Source organism: Perna viridis, chromosome 10, assembly GCF_037379345.1.
Source record: "Perna viridis isolate PV_CMFRI_1.1 ecotype Kerala chromosome 10, ASM3737934v1, whole genome shotgun sequence".
Lineage (NCBI taxonomy): Eukaryota > Metazoa > Mollusca > Bivalvia > Mytilida > Mytilidae > Perna > Perna viridis.
This window is the reverse complement of record NC_142454.1, coordinates 39,772,919-39,792,634: the sequence shown is the minus strand read 5'-3', so window position 1 is coordinate 39,792,634 and position 19,716 is coordinate 39,772,919. Positions and strand designations below refer to the sequence as shown.

The following is a 19,716-nucleotide window of genomic DNA, read 5'->3' as shown; positions in this document are numbered from 1 at the left end:
GTGGCACAAATCCGTGTATACAGTTATATGCTTTACCTTACACAGACATTCTGTATGAAAGAGTAATCAAAGGAACCAAGGTTATAGCGGTAATCAAAAGAATGTATTCCAGGGACAAAGACCAGACATGGAAAACAGACATACACAACAAAAAACATAAAGTAACTAAAATCATACATACAAAGTAACAAAAGTAAATGAGCAACTCGGACTCCACTAAAAACTAGGAGCATGGACCAGGTGCACCGGTAGGGTAGGCGTCCTCTGCTTTTCTAGAAAAACCCGCTGGTGTCATATATTATATATTATAATATTATATTATCACTTTATATTATCACTTTTTAAGCATACCAGTCGCATCCTGAATATTCCGATCCATTACCCAATGGTCGGTTATTACGTAAATTATTTTAAATTATTAATTTGATGTCCTAATTTAACAGGAATATTCTTCAATTAGAAAAAAAAAGTATTTTTTTTTACTTATTGCATGCATTGAATACATTCTATCGGTGTCGTGCTTTAATTCAGCAACTCAAAACTGCCGTTAACAAAGACTGTGGTAATAAGCAAGTAATTTGCGTTATATTAAGTGTAAATAAAGTATAAATTAAAAAAGTCAGAAATTATAGCTTCTGTAATAACACTAATATAGTACGTGTATGGGGATAAAGAATAAGGGAATAGGGTGGTGGGGATTGGTGTATGGGGGATGGGGAGATTTGGGGAAATTTGTTTTTAAAATATTTATTGAAATGAAACATGTATTCAATTTTATTAAAAATAACAGTTTAAATGTTGTATAATATAAAAAATATGCATTTTAATTTGATAATGTAAATATTTCATAAATAAATACGCAAAGGAGGTTCTATTGGGAGATGGAGATTTTTCTATGGGGAATGGAGGTATTGTATATGGTGTAAGTGGGAAGCCTATACCATTCAAGGGCTGTATCCATTAGAAGGACCATGTAAAACATTTTTGAATTTTAAATATGCACAGTAGTCTTTGAAAAAGTCTTCCACGATATTTTATTTAAATGATTGAAGATGTTGCCCAATATTCGGTCATATACTGTGATCTCGAAGGCGCTATGTACAGATAGTATATACTGTATCAAAAAGTACACAAATATGTAACTGAAGGTTGACATAAGATAATCGAATTAAGTGGTGACAATTTATAAATAACCCGATCTGAAGTTAATTGTGTGATTGGTATTTAAAGTTTTTCCACCTGGCGTGTTATCTCGGGCCGGTACTTGGTTTTGCCAAAGAAATACTGCCTTGGGCTGAATCTCCAATATACAATTTAATTTACTATGTCATGGTACAGGTTCTACCAGGTAAATTAATCATGATCTCAGACGAATCATATTTGCAAAACACTTGTGGTCATACTAAGAAAAGTCAGTCTTGGTATTTTGCGGCATTTTCATGTCATAAAAAGTAGTTTTATTCTTTCGTCCCTTTAATTTTAATTGGTTCTTTAACTTTGATATATCTGATCTTGAACTTTGTCATATTCAGAGACGATTAGTCGAAATCCGAGCTATTCAATCCAAGAAATTAAGAAGTAAACAACTTCACAAATTCACACGAGACGGCGTAAACATCTTTAACAATATAGAAGCACATAATATTTTGTCACAGGACAAAACTACGTCTAAAAAGTCTCGTAAACGCAGATTTAAGAGAAAATCTAACTTTAAACGAATTTCCACCACGACAATTGTCAACCTTTCATCATTTACTCTCTCTGGAACTGAAACCAGGATTTTATCTAAAGGTTTGAATTTCTGTCCCACCCTTAACAATATAGATGAAGTTCAACTTGAAGATGAACTGGATAAATTTGCTAGATCCCTCAGGCTCAAAGAACATTTTGCTAACAAACATGAAGACCAAGATATGGACCCTGACAGTTCTGACTCCGACCACGAAGAAAGTGATATATACACTCGAAAATTCAAAAAGAAAAATCAATGGGCTCCTAAATCAAATAAATGTGGCACGCTAGAAAATGTCATTGACAAAATAAAATCAGATATCAAACACTTATCCAACAACTACATTTTATCTTTCTTCAACATTACGCCCGATGAGAAAAAAGCAATACAGTCGTTGAAAAACCGTGACGATATAATTATAAAACCAACATACAAAGGCAGCGCCATAATCACGAGATATTTTGGACCCCCCTACCGACTGCCTAGGTAATTTACTCACTTCAGTTTTGAAGTATAACAACTTCACTTTCAACGACGAACACTACCTCCAAATCAATGGTACAGCTATGGGAACGAAAATGGCTCCTTCGTATGCTAACATCTTCATGGGTAGATTAGAAAATCAAATAATCTCAACATCTTTATCGAAACCACTCTCTTGGTTACGATTCATCGGTGATGTTGACATGAAATGGACTGAGTCGAAACAAAATTTAGACAATTTTATCACACATGCCAACAATGTTCATCCATCAATCAAATTCACCCATGAAATTTCTGACACTAAAATCACATTTTTGGATACTACTTTTTTGTAAAAGACGGGGAAATGTCCATGGATCTTCACAGCAAACCAACTGATAGTCTCCAATATTTATCTTCCAATTGTTGTCATCCAAAACATTGTACTAAAAGCATAACATACAGTCAGGCACTTCCAATTCGGCGTATTTGTTCTTCTGACGATACCCCCAACAAAGTCTAGATGAACTCCGTGGTTATTTGTCATCGCGTGGCTACAGATATAGATCGAGGATTTGAACGTGCTAACAAAATCAGCCGTAAATATCTCCTCGAGTACAAACCTAAGAAAAAGAACAAAAAGGTCCCTTTTGTGCTTACATACCATCCAGCCTTTGGGAAACTCTCGCAGTTACTGCATTCAAATTGGAAAGACATTCAAAAACATCCCAAGCTCTCCAAGCTCGTTCCGGGGGGCCCGGTCCTGGCATTCCGTATACCTAGGAGCCTAAGAGATCCCCTTGTAAGAGCAGAGATTTCATCTCAGCCCAAGCAAAATACAACGGGCCAGTGTCGACCATGTGGAGATAAGAGATGTAAGACCTGTACCCAGATGCTGCACACCAAATCTTTTAAAAGCTACTGCACTGGAAAATAATTTGCCATTTTTTGTGACGTAACTTGCAAAACCGAAAATACCATATACCTTCTCCAGTGCCGATGTGGTATGCAGTACGTTGGCGAAACAGAACAACCTTTCAACAGGCGTATGAATGGTCATCGCAGTGACTACAAATGCAAACCAGACCTCCCTCTAAGTCGCCATCTTAGATCTGCCGGACACACTCAGGAGGATCTCCACAACATTGTTGTGACGATCATAGAACATAATAAAAACTGGTCAAAATGTAAAAGAGTATCTCGGGAAAGCTTTTGGATGAAGAAATTGCAAACAACTTCTCCAGATGGAATTAACGAGAAAAAATAATTCATTTTTAGGTCTTGGATCTAAGGCTGGTACAGCACTACTTGCTATACATCAATACGCCGTACTACTATATTTGGATTTTTTATTTTTTTAAATTGTTTTTCCACAGTTAATTGTAACTTTGATAAAAAGACCCTCTTTGTTATTTTCATTCAGGTTCCTCATCAGTTGCTTATTTGAGCCGTTGATAAAGGTACAATCACCCACAGCGTACGCGATTCAGCTTCTGAATCTGTTTTGATCTTGAACTTTGTGAGTTTTATGCTCATATAGTTTTATGAGTTTTGTGCTGAGGAAGGATATCTGTTATCCGAAATACTCAATTTAAATTTTTCCATCTTCTGGTGATGTTAAACATATTTAGACGTTTATATAACGTCTAAATATGTTTAACATCACCAGAAGATGGAAAAATTTAAATTGAATATTTCGGATAACAGATATCCTTCCTTATATATATATAAATTTTACGCATGAATAAAAAACGAGCTTTTGTAATTAACGACTGTGTTGGTCATACATTGTAAAACTCATTTATCGGTCTTTAGGTATCGAACCGAGACAAATAAATTGTCAATTTCTCCCTAAAGGTTCCTTGTTTAGTAAATTGATACGAATGCTATTAGTGTTATCGTATGGGTTTTATTTTATGGCCAGGGAACTAAATGTATTGTTTTGGCTACATGTATCGAATCTAATATGTAACTAAAGACACAAAATACAGACATAAATACACGTGTAGTATGAAAGACAAACTCCGAAGATCTCTCACATTATTGGCTCATTTCAAAAGATTACAAGTGTACGAATAAATCAACAGAATCCCACTCGTAATATTTACCTACACTTAAACTCATATCTTTCATGTATATGAAACAATCCTACTTTATTATAGGAATTTTGAATTAAAGCAATTTAAATTTTTTTCTTGTAAACGATGAGTATGTGTGTTAATGAATATTGATTTAAGGAGGTAGACCTAGGCTAAGGGACATAACTCATTTGCATTTGAAACAGAATGAAATCAGTCCAAGTTACTTAGATGATTACATGAGATTGATGTGAAATGCCGAGTACAAACGTTCCAATGATTAGTAGGAGTTGTGCCTCTTACCCAAGATCTACCTCCTTCAAGTTAAGCCAATTTAAAATCCTTTCTCGTAAGATATGGGTATCTAAATCCAAACACGATTGCATTTGTACGAGATAGTACATTGTACATCTAGCGACGCGTGTTGACGTCATAATTCTATTTTAAGTAGTATGTCTACCTTTAAAAATACAGGTTAATCAGCTCCACAAAATACCAAACAATTCAATTTATCGTCAACGTCTATTTTTCCGCAATCATTTTATGAGTTTGTATAATTCATTTAAGAATTTATAGGAATATAAGCTTACAAGGTAAAGTAAATTGTATTTCTTAACGGAGAAAAATATAAAAAAAAAACCTTTGTGTTGTTAATTCGCAAAAAAACCTAACTCAGGATATGGCTGGGACCATTATTTCAATCTTTTTATATAGCAAAAAAAATTTGGGCGTCATGCCTGAGCATGATACATTTATTAGATTTTATCATTAAATGTTCGAGTAATGCAAATGATTTGGTCTACTGTTTTATTGATTTTATTTCACCTTTATAATGATGCTGAAATAAAAATTGAAATCTGTGAAGCCTGATATCGACATACACTAAGAGATCAATGGTAAAAAAAAAAAACTATTAAATGTAAAAAAGTATAGATTGATGTTCAGATTTATTGCATAATGTAAATGTGTAAAATTGACAGAGAAAACACTGGAAACTGTAAAATATATTGACCGCTCTGTGGTCACGTGATGCGTTTACCGGTTAGTTACTTTATGTACTCTGTTCTGTATGTCTGTTTTCCATGTCTGGTCTTTGTCTCGGATTACATTCTTTTGATTACCGCTAAAACCTTGGTTCCCTTGATTGTCTATATCATTATTGTGTTGATGGCTGTGATACATATATATTTCAGACAAAAATTCTTGAAAATGAGATGATTTTTGCAAATTGAATGATTGCATACACTTGAAATATCCTTAATGGTCTTCTGTTATTGTTTAAAATGTTAAAATTGTCTTTATCATTAGTATGTTGATGGCTGTGATACATATATTTCAAACCAACTTCTTGAAAATGAGATATTTTTTTTTCAAATTAAACGAGTGTGAACACTTGAAATTACCTTCATGGTTTTACATTATTGTTTAAAACGTTAACATGGTCAAAATAAGTATCATATTTTTGGCTGTGACATTAATTTCAGCTAAATTACTAAAAAAAATGACTTACATGTATGTCTGCAGATAGTAAGGTTGCGTACAGTTTTAATTTCAATAATGGTATAAAATTCGTGTATAAAATATTAAAACTGGCAATATTATTATCCTTTTCGAGGTTGCGACGAATGACATATTTCTGCCATTTGAAAGAGAATCAGTATATTATTTTTAAAGGTCTTGTTATTATTGCTCAATGTGTTTAATTTATCAATACTAAAATCATACGAGTGTCTCCGACACAAAATTATTTCAGTATGAATTTTCAAATATGATTTACGTTTAGAAATCGTGTGAGCGCGAACATTTTCAATCTATAACGACCTGAAATTACATGAATTAAATATTGTAGAAATGTACTTCCGGTTAATATTTAAGAAATCTATCAATGAATAATGAAATGCGACAGCTGAAATAATTTACAATTACTCGAAAACAAGCTTGTTTAAAATTATTTTAATTACTGTCATATAATTATGATAGGTATGTGGCTAGCGGAAAAAGGCGAAATAATTTGTTTGATTGACAAATCAAAATTATTCCCTCGACCCATTTTCATTGCCCTATTCATTTACCCTATTCCCAATGCCCCATTCCCCATTGCCCCATTCCCCGTCGCCCCATTCCCCATTCCCCATTCCCCATTGCCCCATCCCCCATTCCCCATCGCCCCATTGCCCCATACTCCATAAAACGTTTATCCAATACAGGTGATGTACATGTATTTTGTCATAGAAAATAAATACCACAGTCATGTATTTCTTAAATATATTAGTCAGGTTATGTATAGATCGATTATAAATTTTGGTCGAAAAATCGACTATATCAAAACTTGAACTAAAATGTCTCGGCTTATTTGTTTAACGGATGTACTCGCTGGAGAAATTTGTTTCACTGGACAAGTCAAGTTAAACCTATACATATTTATCCAGTTACGAAAAATTTTAAGTTACAAAACGACTGTAGTCATCACTACACAAACTTTATGGTTGTTGTCATGAACTAGTGGATATATCTGCACCATAAAAACCGATTTGTTCAACATGTCATAGATTTCCTTTCCTCTTCCGTCTACCAAAAAATTGACTTTTTATTAGCATCTCGGTGGGTTATTCCACTGGTGCACCTGGTCCAGCAGGCTTCCAGTTTGTTATGGAGTCCGAATTATTCATTTACTTGTGTTGCTTTGTACATATCGTTTTGGTTATACTTTGTTGTGTATGTTTGTGTTTCATGTCAAGTCTTTATCTCTGGTTTGCATTCTTTTGATTTCCGCTAGAATCTTGGTTCCCTTGATTACTCTTCAACAACTAGGGTCTGATATTCACCCTCCTATATTCCTAACAAAAAATAATAAAAATATTATCTGTCAAAGTGATTACTATTTTCGAAGAAAATATAGTACTGCATCTGTATCTTGATATTTCATTTTTCTGAAAATTCTAGGAAAATGTTTCGCCCTTTAGAATATAACAACTTAGTTCCCACATTTAATGTACAACTTATGTAATGTTATTGGTCAATACAAAATGAATTATGATCGCCTAATACATTAACAAAAATATAAATTGCATTTTCTGAAAAAAAAAGAATGGCCGTTTAAATTGCAGACGCATTACCACAATTTTGTTTGGAAATGATAGAAATCTTTTTTTAATCAAACTTCCTTTATCTATTTGTATCATTTACAGATTTGCTGTCAAAACATAAATAGACTGTTGTTCAATAACATCCAATCACCATCAACATGTAATACGGTGTAACCATCTGCAACATGAGAACCCATTGGTTTAAAGTGTCATAGGCCTTCCGTCTTTCGTCTGCCCCGGACTTTTTATCAGTTGCTCGGCGGGTGTTAATAAAAAGAGCAGAGGACGCTTATCCTATCGATGCACCTTCTCCATGCTTCAAATTATATATAGTTACATTTAAAAGATCAGTGTTGCTTTAAATGACCTTTTTATAAAATATAGAGCTGAATTGTTACATTTTCATGACCTTTCATACACTTTAAAAAGTAGCTTTTTTTTCAGATGCTATATATGTCATATACCTATCTTCATACAATTTATACAGTAAAAGGGTGTCAACTAAAAGATTGAAATCAGAGAAACACTGAAAAACATTTAAAAACAAGGTAGAACAAAATATTTTATATAAAAGCAGTATGTGGGACGAAATTAATGTAGTCCGACTGAGTCAATTGGAAAATTAGATGTTCCCATCTCCTACATTCTGTTCATTCTTTGTTTGTTTGGAAAATGTTCCTATTCTACGAAATAACATCACTTAAGCAGCTTAAATAAGATGTTAAACTCGTACTTGAGTACCTTTTTATCGAAGACGTCTATATCTAACTTTGTCACGAAATAACGACGTAATTATGGGTGGTAATGGTATGCAGGAGTATTAGAGATCGTGTTTTGAAATATTTCTAACCATTGAAAACTCGGGCTATGCGCCCGACGCATATTGTTGTTTCAATGAATTATACCGATGCTTAAAAGGCCTTGAGAGAACACTGCAGAACATGTTAATGTAGTGTGTGAAGGATAGACCAAAATGGGGTATTGATAAATATTGGGCAGAATCACCGAAATTCTAACGAATTCAATAAAGACAGGTAAGACACATGTATTGATACAAATGTACATTCATCATTTTCAAAAAAATTAGAAATCAAAAAGCTAAAAATATTTTGATAACTACAGGAAAAGTACAAATGTACATTTTATAGTTTGCACATGTACATGTACAATGTGTGGTACAATGTACTGAATAGGTATAGAATGAACCTACTTTCCAGTGTGGTAAATGCTTTTTGTTTTGTCCATATACCGTACAAAACTACAATACATAAGAAACGCTGATAAATACTGACCATATTTTATACATTACTAAATGAAATTTTAAAATTGATTCATAAAAGATGTTTGTTTTTTCTGTTAGGGATCCAAAAGAATTTTCAATAGTATTGGTTGCCGGGCCCTTGCAAAGCTTGTTCCCCGCTTTGGTTTCTTGAAAAATAAGGCAGAAAAGTAACAAAATGTAATTATAAAAATCCATTATCTGTAAAATGCTGAATAACTATAATATTCATATATTAGTATACTTATAAAATGTAACGGTGCATGTAAGTATTCTTATGTGTAGAGTATACAAGTATTCTCATGCAAATGTCTTTTTTTTTTTTTTTTTTTTTTTTTTGGGGGGGGGGGGGGTTTTTGGTGGTTTGTTGTTGTCATTTTTTTCTTCTTCTTAGCTTTCACTTACAGTGTTGTAGACACAAATTTACAAGTAGATACAATGAACATATAAATGTCCATGTTATATTATATTAAATGTTGAAATGAATTAAATCCTTAATGGTTTAAAAAAATACATGTTATTCCAAAGGATATAAGTTTGAATTACAAGTTTGAAGGAAGGCAGAAAGGTGATTGAAGCATTTCAGTTCCGTTTCTATCATTCCCTTCGTCAAATAATAAATATTTATGAGGTTTTCTACTTGTTACAAATGTATACATGTACATACATGTCAAGGTAATTCGTATTATTCATTGAAATTCTGAGTAAAACAATTCATTTACTCGAGGGCATTGTTTGAAAAATGCCAAATGATGTCAATAAAGAGAGAAATAAGTTTTTGTAAAACAAACAAGTGAAATATACAGCTGGTCCATTTCTATTTCAGGCAAAGGAGTCTTCTAGGAAAATGTGATGGAGTAGAAAATGTTGAAACGCTAAGAGCCTCCAATTGCAAATGAACAGAACTTCGAATTCTTGACCTTATGATGGAAATTGGAAACAGACTAGAGAAAACGTTACCAACCTTGTTAAGAAATACAAATGTACAAAGTGTACATGTGTTTGCAATGTATATATAGCATATATGTACATGGCTGTTTTAGTTGCAGTTACATACATGTATATATGTACATGTATGTTTCCAAGTAAGACTGTCAAGCAGTGCTGCATAAAAGTACATGCTGTACAACCTGTGGAAATTAAAAGTGAGATATTGGCCTGATATTGTAATTCTTAAGAAGTTTATAAAGTTTTCAATTAGAGACACAGGTTGTACACCATGTACATGTAAACCTAAATTTGCTATATTTCTATAATCCATTCTTAAGAAATTATCTCCCCTTCAAGGATACAAATGATATCGTTAAAGATTCATTGTCAGTTTTATGGACGTACCATATTGATGGTTTTATGTGGAAAATATTGTTAATGATGATCAATTCTTTGATTTAGTGGTAGATATATACTTTTATGCTTGATTATATCTTACCTGGTGAAACATGCAGGAAGAATGCCTATATTGGGTACTCATTGTTCCCCCAGCCTATGTTCTGATATCATTTTTCAAACCACAGAAGCTTCTTATGTTAAAACCTTAAGTATGAAGTTGCAAAACTTTTCTGGATTTTACTTGTAAAGACATTCTAAGTGAGGTAAAGGATCAATGATAAACACCAGAATGATTTTGATTTCTAGCAATTTTCTCCCCACCATGCCAAATCCCCCATGCTATAACATTGTCATCTGATAAATTCCCAGCTGCAACCATTGTTTATTTATACTACTGAGTGCTTCATCATTTTTCAATAAAAAGATAAATATAAATGCGTTACTTTAAGACGTGGTTAAAATAAGGAATCTCCGAAATTTGACAAATTGCCCAAATTTTAAAATTAATCTATTTATACTTTTTAGATCACTGATTATAACAATATGCTTGTTATTTTGGAAAAATCTAGTTATAGTTTATTTAGTTGACCAAGTTCATTGCACACATTTTAAAAATTGTGTAAAAAATTAATGTCTTAACTTTGCATTTGTTTACCTGAAAGTTAGCATTTTCCTAGGAAATTCTCAGAAAACAAAATGGTGAATTTCCTAGGAAGTTCTCAGAAAACAAAATGGTAAAAAATCTTTTTGTATCTGTATTCTTTTCCGCTTGCATCACACCTTAACATTGTTCTCTAATTTCCTGCATAAATTTTGTAAACATAATTTCTTCTAAAATTGGAAAAGTTGTGAGCAAAAATCACTTGGTGATACCCTGGAAACCATTTGGTGATCCCCATATGTGATTTAAGTCATTCAGATAAAAGCAAATTTAAAGGTAAATAATTGTATCATGTAATAAGTAAATTTCATCAAAATCTATTCAATTTGATATGCAAAAGAACAGACGACAAATGCATCATGTAGTAAATGTTTCATTAAATTCCAATCAGCAGTTTCAAATGAGTTGAAGCTTAGAACTAGGGACAGAAAAACAGATGGACACCTTGATTACTATATACCTCCTGCTTTTAAAGCGTGAGAAAAGGGATATCCATTATTCTGGGAGAAAGAAAAAACCAAAGCGAACACAAATTAACTAAAAGAAACACACAAACACAATAGAACAAATGAGCAACCAGAAGTCAACCATAACACCACCACTGCTCACTTAAACCTGTGAGCACTCTTAGTTAAAGCATCCTGTGCTTTTCAATAATATCACATGATATAACAGTAGAACTGATCTACAATTAACCTCTTTTTTTTTAGGAAAAATACTGTTAAGTTACTGGAAGAATTGTTTTGCTTTTTTTTATTTAAATAGGTTAAAAAATCATTTGAAATGACATAAAAGTAGATCAGTCAGTGTCTTCATACCAAGTATTCGCAATATTGATCTTGCATGGTGGTAGCAACTAGGTACTAGGTGTAATAAAATCAAAGTAATTGTAAAAGCACATATTTATTATTTGAACCATTTGCAAAAATATTTTCATGAGAAAAGGTCTTGCTTTTGTCTCTTTCTTCAAGTCATGACTTTCTAAAAAATAAAATAAAAAAATAAAAAAAAAATATAAAAAATATGAATGACATTTTAATGCAAATACAATGTTTGCCTTATTAACAAAACGTGTGTACTTTGATATCAACACAAGCTTTTGAAAAGACCTAAATATGCAATTTATTCACTTATGATACTCCATCCTTTCTATTGCCTACATGTGTATTGAAAATACACAGACATTTTGACAAATATAATACTATCCACATCTCTTGAATTTTGTACATTTGTACATGTTAAAAAGTACATGTAGGTTTGTGTGTACAAAGATCAAATTTTCATACATTCCATAATTATATAAGTTAAATACTTTAAATTTGAAAATTCAATTGAGGTTACATGTAACTGGCATATCTTGAGTAAAGTAGGAACTTGCCACTTACCCGTCCTTCAACTGTACACTGCTCACATAACACACTCACTATACCTGCCAACCAGCTACATCTATATAGCAATATAGCAATAAAATTCAAATAAAATTACAATATGTGTTTCATTCAGATAACTATATTTTAATAAACCGCTATAAATCAAATAAAAATTGACAAACAACATGTAATTCCAATAAATATCTAAACTAAATGAACTGAAAACGTGTAACATGTATTTGCCACTCAGAAGGGACAGCTACATGTACATTGTAAAGGTAGAATAGATGATACAATATAGGTGGCTATTACTCTTAGTAGGAAAATATGCTTGAGTTTTTTTTAATCGGGAAATTTTGGATAATGGTACAAACATTGAATTTGAAGTAAAAATCATTATTCCTATATAGGATACAAGAAAAATGCAAGTTATAGACAATAATAAGCTACAACACCATATACAACATTTGAACACTGATCAACTTTAATTATTTGAGACTGTTTTAGCCACTTTTTGAGAAAATTGGGAACTTTTCATAAGAAGAAACACAACCAATATCACTTATGTTTGTGTAAATTAAGGAACAAAGCATCCATTTTTTTTAATTAAATTAAATTTACCAGTGAGTGAAGATTTCAATAATATACCATTCGAAAATCTCAAAAAGTAATACAGCATACATGTGTGTATATACATGGTACATTTGTATTTTAAACATAAAGTATAAATGTATATTTATTTTTTTTTTCTAAATTCTACAATTAACGTCAATTCTAAATCTTTCCTTTCTTGCTTTTCTGGTTTTTATTTTGGATTTAAAATTGTATTGTAACGTCTTTTCTTTAAGAAAGTAAGATTGTTTTAATTCTACATGTTCAATTTAAAATCCTTTCCCCTTTTTTCCACTACAAAAATACGTGTAACCATGGGCAAGCACCGACTAATCAAAAGCAAATGATTTCTGTAGTTCATGTTCATTAGGAATGGGGCTTTATCATACACAATTCACAGAACATCATGATTCAGAAAAATAAGTAGCAAAATTGAGTCAGAAATCTGCTGTACAAAATGATGAAAATAACGTGAATTTCTTAAAACCGGAAACGGAAACGGGCCGAAGTGGCTGATCGTCTATATGTGATTGCAGTATCCATTATGGATAGTGTTGGTAACCATTTGAAAGATTGTTGTTTTAAGTCACTATTACAAGATTTGATAAGTCCGTACAGCTTCTAGGATGCAAATGTGTCAGTTGTATTTGAGTGGGGGTGGTATTACCCGTCATATTTTCACATTCACTCGAAGGTAAAACGTAAGCAAGTTTATAACTACGATTTTCAACTTTTACGGATGGTTTTCGAATGAAACAAAGCACAGACACTTGCACAAATAATGCATGAATGACACAGTAATTGCAACAATTTAAAAAAAATTGTAATCAGACAAACTCAACGAAAATTCATACGTACCTGACGTAAACAAATTTCTAATCGACATGCGATAATGGCGACATCTTATTAAAGCGGAGTTGCTCCCACTGACTTCATGGAAAAAAGAACGTACGGGTGGAGGTGAGAACGGCGCTCTTGGTTTTCCCACTGGACAGTGCGAGACTCGTATGAATAGTCAAGGACATTTAAATCCCTCAGGCTCAAAAAGAAAAAAAAATTCCCACTTTTCTACTCGCTTTCAAAATGGTCGCACTTTGCCACATGTAACCATTTAATCTTTCAGGGTACCTCTAGTAACTTCCTTTTCATATTTAGCGGGTCAGATGAATTTGTACAGATACCAGAAAGAGTAGAGTCATCCACTGCAAATTATCTGTTTTGCTGAAGTGTAAGGAATGAATTTTCTTTTATTTTCAGTTTTCCTAACCTAAATATGTAAATCTTTTAAGTGCTGTAAAGTTTCCTTTCGGGTATGTTTTTCGGCGGAGTGCTACGTGACGTCACGTATATTGTGCAGCAATTTTCATTCTCATTTAACTTACGTCAGATTGAAAATTATCGTATAGCAAGATCAAAAGGATTTTAAACAAAATGGCAATTAAATTTGAATCTTGGTCATACAGTCATATATTACTACATGTAATCAATCATTATTTCAATACTTATTTTGTTTACACCATTAATTTGTAAAGAATTAAATCTAGAAAAATAAAACGACACGTACTTTTTTCGAATCAGCTTATTTACATTTAATTGTAATTTTTTGTAAGAATTAGACTCAGTCGGAAAAAAACAGAAACATACATGTAAAAAAATACACCAATTTGATAATATAATTTTTCTCAAGGATGCTTTTTGCACCAGATTCACCTTTGTGTTTTTTGTATATTTCTAAACGTATATCATTTAGTGTTTTCAAAATTGCTTGCCAAAAATGGTCTTAGTTAAAGTTCTGACTTTTATTTGTAATTAAGGGTCCTGAAACCCTTGAATGTGGCACAAATCCGTGTATACAGTTATATGCTTTACCTTACACAGACATTCTGTATGAAAGAGTAATCAAAGGAACCAAGGTTATAGCGGTAATCAAAAGAATGTATTCCAGGGACAAAGACCAGACATGGAAAACAGACATACACAACAAAAAACATAAAGTAACTAAAATCATACATACAAAGTAACAAAAGTAAATGAGCAACTCGGACTCCACTAAAAACTAGGAGCATGGACCAGGTGCACCGGTAGGGTAGGCGTCCTCTGCTTTTCTAGAAAAACCCGCTGGTGTCATATATTATATATTATAATATTATATTATCACTTTATATTATCACTTTTTAAGCATACCAGTCGCATCCTGAATATTCCGATCCATTACCCAATGGTCGGTTATTACGTAAATTATTTTAAATTATTAATTTGATGTCCTAATTTAACAGGAATATTCTTCAATTAGAAAAAAAAAGTATTTTTTTTTACTTATTGCATGCATTGAATACATTCTATCGGTGTCGTGCTTTAATTCAGCAACTCAAAACTGCCGTTAACAAAGACTGTGGTAATAAGCAAGTAATTTGCGTTATATTAAGTGTAAATAAAGTATAAATTAAAAAAGTCAGAAATTATAGCTTCTGTAATAACACTAATATAGTACGTGTATGGGGATAAAGAATAAGGGAATAGGGTGGTGGGGATTAGTGTATGGGGGATGGGGAGATTTGGGGAAATTTGTTTTTAAAATATTTATTGAAATGAAACATGTATTCAATTTTATTAAAAATAACAGTTTAAATGTTGTATAATATAAAAAATATGCATTTTAATTTGATAATGTAAATATTTCATAAATAAATACGCAAAGGAGGTTCTATTGGGAGATGGAGATTTTTCTATGGGGAATGGAGGTATTGTATATGGTGTAAGTGGGAAGCCTATACCATTCAAGGGCTGTATCCATTAGAAGGACCATGTAAAACATTTTTGAATTTTAAATATGCACAGTAGTCTTTGAAAAAGTCTTCCACGATATTTTATTTAAATGATTGAAGATGTTGCCCAATATTCGGTCATATACTGTGATCTCGAAGGCGCTATGTACAGATAGTATATACTGTATCAAAAAGTACACAAATATGTAACTGAAGGTTGACATAAGATAATCGAATTAAGTGGTGACAATTTATAAATAACCCGATCTGAAGTTAATTGTGTGATTGGTATTTAAAGTTTTTCCACCTGGCGTGTTATCTCGGGCCGGTACTTGGTTTTGCCAAAGAAATACTGCCTTGGGCTGAATCTCCAATATACAATTTAATTTACTATGTCATGGTACAGGTTCTACCAGGTAAATTAATCATGATCTCAGACGAATCATATTTGCAAAACACTTGTGGTCATACTAAGAAAAGTCAGTCTTGGTATTTTGCGGCATTTTCATGTCATAAAAAGTAGTTTTATTCTTTCGTCCCTTTAATTTTAATTGGTTCTTTAACTTTGATATATCTGATCTTGAACTTTGTCATATTCAGAGACGATTAGTCGAAATCCGAGCTATTCAATCCAAGAAATTAAGAAGTAAACAACTTCACAAATTCACACGAGACGGCGTAAACATCTTTAACAATATAGAAGCACATAATATTTTGTCACAGGACAAAACTACGTCTAAAAAGTCTCGTAAACGCAGATTTAAGAGAAAATCTAACTTTAAACGAATTTCCACCACGACAATTGTCAACCTTTCATCATTTACTCTCTCTGGAACTGAAACCAGGATTTTATCTAAAGGTTTGAATTTCTGTCCCACCCTTAACAATATAGATGAAGTTCAACTTGAAGATGAACTGGATAAATTTGCTAGATCCCTCAGGCTCAAAGAACATTTTGCTAACAAACATGAAGACCAAGATATGGACCCTGACAGTTCTGACTCCGACCACGAAGAAAGTGATATATACACTCGAAAATTCAAAAAGAAAAATCAATGGGCTCCTAAATCAAATAAATGTGGCACGCTAGAAAATGTCATTGACAAAATAAAATCAGATATCAAACACTTATCCAACAACTACATTTTATCTTTCTTCAACATTACGCCCGATGAGAAAAAAGCAATACAGTCGTTGAAAAACCGTGACGATATAATTATAAAACCAACATACAAAGGCAGCGCCATAATCACGAGATATTTTGGACCCCCCTACCGACTGCCTAGGTAATTTACTCACTTCAGTTTTGAAGTATAACAACTTCACTTTCAACGACGAACACTACCTCCAAATCAATGGTACAGCTATGGGAACGAAAATGGCTCCTTCGTATGCTAACATCTTCATGGGTAGATTAGAAAATCAAATAATCTCAACATCTTTATCGAAACCACTCTCTTGGTTACGATTCATCGGTGATGTTGACATGAAATGGACTGAGTCGAAACAAAATTTAGACAATTTTATCACACATGCCAACAATGTTCATCCATCAATCAAATTCACCCATGAAATTTCTGACACTAAAATCACATTTTTGGATACTACTTTTTTGTAAAAGACGGGGAAATGTCCATGGATCTTCACAGCAAACCAACTGATAGTCTCCAATATTTATCTTCCAATTGTTGGCATCCAAAACATTGTACTAAAAGCATAACATACAGTCAGGCACTTCCAATTCGGCGTATTTGTTCTTCTGACGATACCCCCAACAAAGTCTAGATGAACTCCGTGGTTATTTGTCATCGCGTGGCTACAGATATAGATCGAGGATTTGAACGTGCCAACAAAATCAGCCGTAAATATCTCCTCGAGTACAAACCTAAGAAAAAGAACAAAAAGGTCCCTTTTGTGCTTACATACCATCCAGCCTTTGGGAAACTCTCGCAGTTACTGCATTCAAATTGGAAAGACATTCAAAAACATCCCAAGCTCTCCAAGCTCGTTCCGGGGGGCCCGGTCCTGGCATTCCGTAGACCTAGGAGCCTAAGAGATCCCCTTGTAAGAGCAGAGATTTCATCTCAGCCCAAGCAAAATACAACGGGCCAGTGTCGACCATGTGGAGATAAGAGATGTAAGACCTGTACCCAGATGCTGCACACCAAATCTTTTAAAAGCAACTGCACTGGAAAAGAATTTGCCATTTTTTGTGACGTAACTTGCAAAACCGAAAATACCATATACCTTCTCCAGTGCCGATGTGGTATGCAGTACGTTGGCGAAACAGAACAACCTTTCAACAGGCGTATGAATGGTCATCGCAGTGACTACAAATGCAAACCAGACCTCCCTCTAAGTCGCCATCTTAGATCTGCCGGACACACTCAGGAGGATCTCCACAACATTGTTGTGACGATCATAGAACATAATAAAAACTGGTCAAAATGTAAAAGAGTATCTCGGGAAAGCTTTTGGATGAAGAAATTGCAAACAACTTCTCCAGATGGAATTAACGAGAAAAAATAATTCATTTTTAGGTCTTGGATCTAAGGCTGGTACAGCACTACTTGCTATACATCAATACGCCGTACTACTATATTTGGATTTTTTATTTTTTTAAATTGTTTTTCCACAGTTAATTGTAACTTTGATAAAAAGACCCTCTTTGTTATTTTCATTCAGGTTCCTCATCAGTTGCTTATTTGAGCCGTTGATAAAGGTACAATCACCCACAGCGTACGCGATTCAGCTTCTGAATCTGTTTTGATCTTGAACTTTGTGAGTTTTATGCTCATATAGTTTTATGAGTTTTGTGCTGAGGAAGGATATCTGTTATCCGAAATACTCAATTTAAATTTTTCCATCTTCTGGTGATGTTAAACATATTTAGACGTTTATATAACGTCTAAATATGTTTAACATCACCAGAAGATGGAAAAATTTAAATTGAATATTTCGGATAACAGATATCCTTCCTTATATATATATATAAATTTTACGCATGAATAAAAAACGAGCTTTTGTAATTAACGACTGTGTTGGTCATACATTGTAAAACTCATTTATCGGTCTTTAGGTATCGAACCGAGACAAATAAATTGTCAATTTCTCCCTAAAGGTTCCTTGTTTAGTAAATTGATACGAATGCTATTAGTGTTATCGTATGGGTTTTATTTTATGGCCAGGGAACTAAATGTATTGTTTTGGCTACATGTATCGAATCTAATATGTAACTAAAGACACACAATACAGACATAAATGCACGTGTAGTATGAAAGACAAACTCCGCAGATCTCTCACATTATTGGCTCATTTCAAAAGATTACAAGTGTACGAATAAATCAACAGAATCCCACTCGTAATATTCACCTACACTTAAACTCATATCTTTCATGTATATGAAACAATCCTACTTTATTATAGGAATTTTGAATTAAAGCAATTTAAATTTGTTTTCTTGTAAACGATGAGTATGTGTGTTAATGAATATTGATTTAAGGAGGTAGACCTAGGCTAAGGGACATAACTCATTTGCATTTGAAACAGAATGAAATCAGTCCAAGTTACTTAGATGATTACATGAGATTGATGTGAAATGCCGAGTACAAACGTTCCAATGATTAGTAGGAGTTGTGCCTCTTACCCAAGATCTACCTCCTTCAAGTTAAGCCAATTTAAAATCCTTTCTCGTAAGATATGGGTATCTAAATCCAAACACGATTGCATTTGTACGAGATAGTACATTGTACATCTAGCGACGCGTGTTGACGTCATAATTCTATTTTAAGTAGTATGTCTACCTTTAAAAATACAGGTTAATCAGCTCCACAAAATACCAAACAATTCAATTTATCGTCAACGTCTATTTTTCCGCAATCATTTTATGAGTTTGTATAATTCATTTAAGAATTTATAGGAATATAAGCTTACAAGGTAAAGTAAATTGTATTTCTTAACGGAGAAAAATATAAAAAAAAACCTTTGTGTTGTTAATTCGCAAAAAAACCTAACTCAGGATATGGCTGGGACCATTATTTCAATCTTTTTATATAGCAAAAAAAATTTGGGCGTCATGCCTGAGCATGATACATTTATTAGATTTTATCATTAAATGTTCGAGTAATGCAAATGATTTGGTCTACTGTTTTATTGATTTTATTTCACCTTTATAATGATGCTGAAATAAAAATTGAAATCTGTGAAGCCTGATATCGACATACACTAAGAGATCAATGGTAAAAAAAAACTATTAATCAAACTACACGACCAACGCGATGACTTTTCATTTGTAAACTTATCTTCCCATGTGATCTTCAGAACGCTTCTCAAACATCTGTTG

The 19,716-nt window shown here is 32.9% G+C and overlaps 1 protein-coding gene across 2 annotated transcripts in view; it reads right to left on the bottom strand.

Annotated features, from left to right (window-relative positions):
• Positions 1-6,879: 6,879 nt before the first annotated feature.
• The window catches only part of LOC148605731 (uncharacterized), a 66,923-nt gene continuing 54,086 nt past the window's right edge, over positions 6,880-19,716 (bottom strand). The window contains exons 2-4 of one of the 2 annotated variants that reach the window (XR_015916053.1): positions 13,468-13,830; positions 12,013-12,073; positions 6,880-7,109 (exon numbers count right to left, since the gene is read on the bottom strand). The gene's annotated coding sequence lies outside the window, so the exon portion shown is untranslated. Of the gene's footprint in view, positions 7,110-11,401; positions 11,609-12,012; positions 12,074-13,467; positions 13,831-19,716 lie in introns of those variants that run through there. The other variant, XR_015916052.1, reaches the window with a different exon arrangement.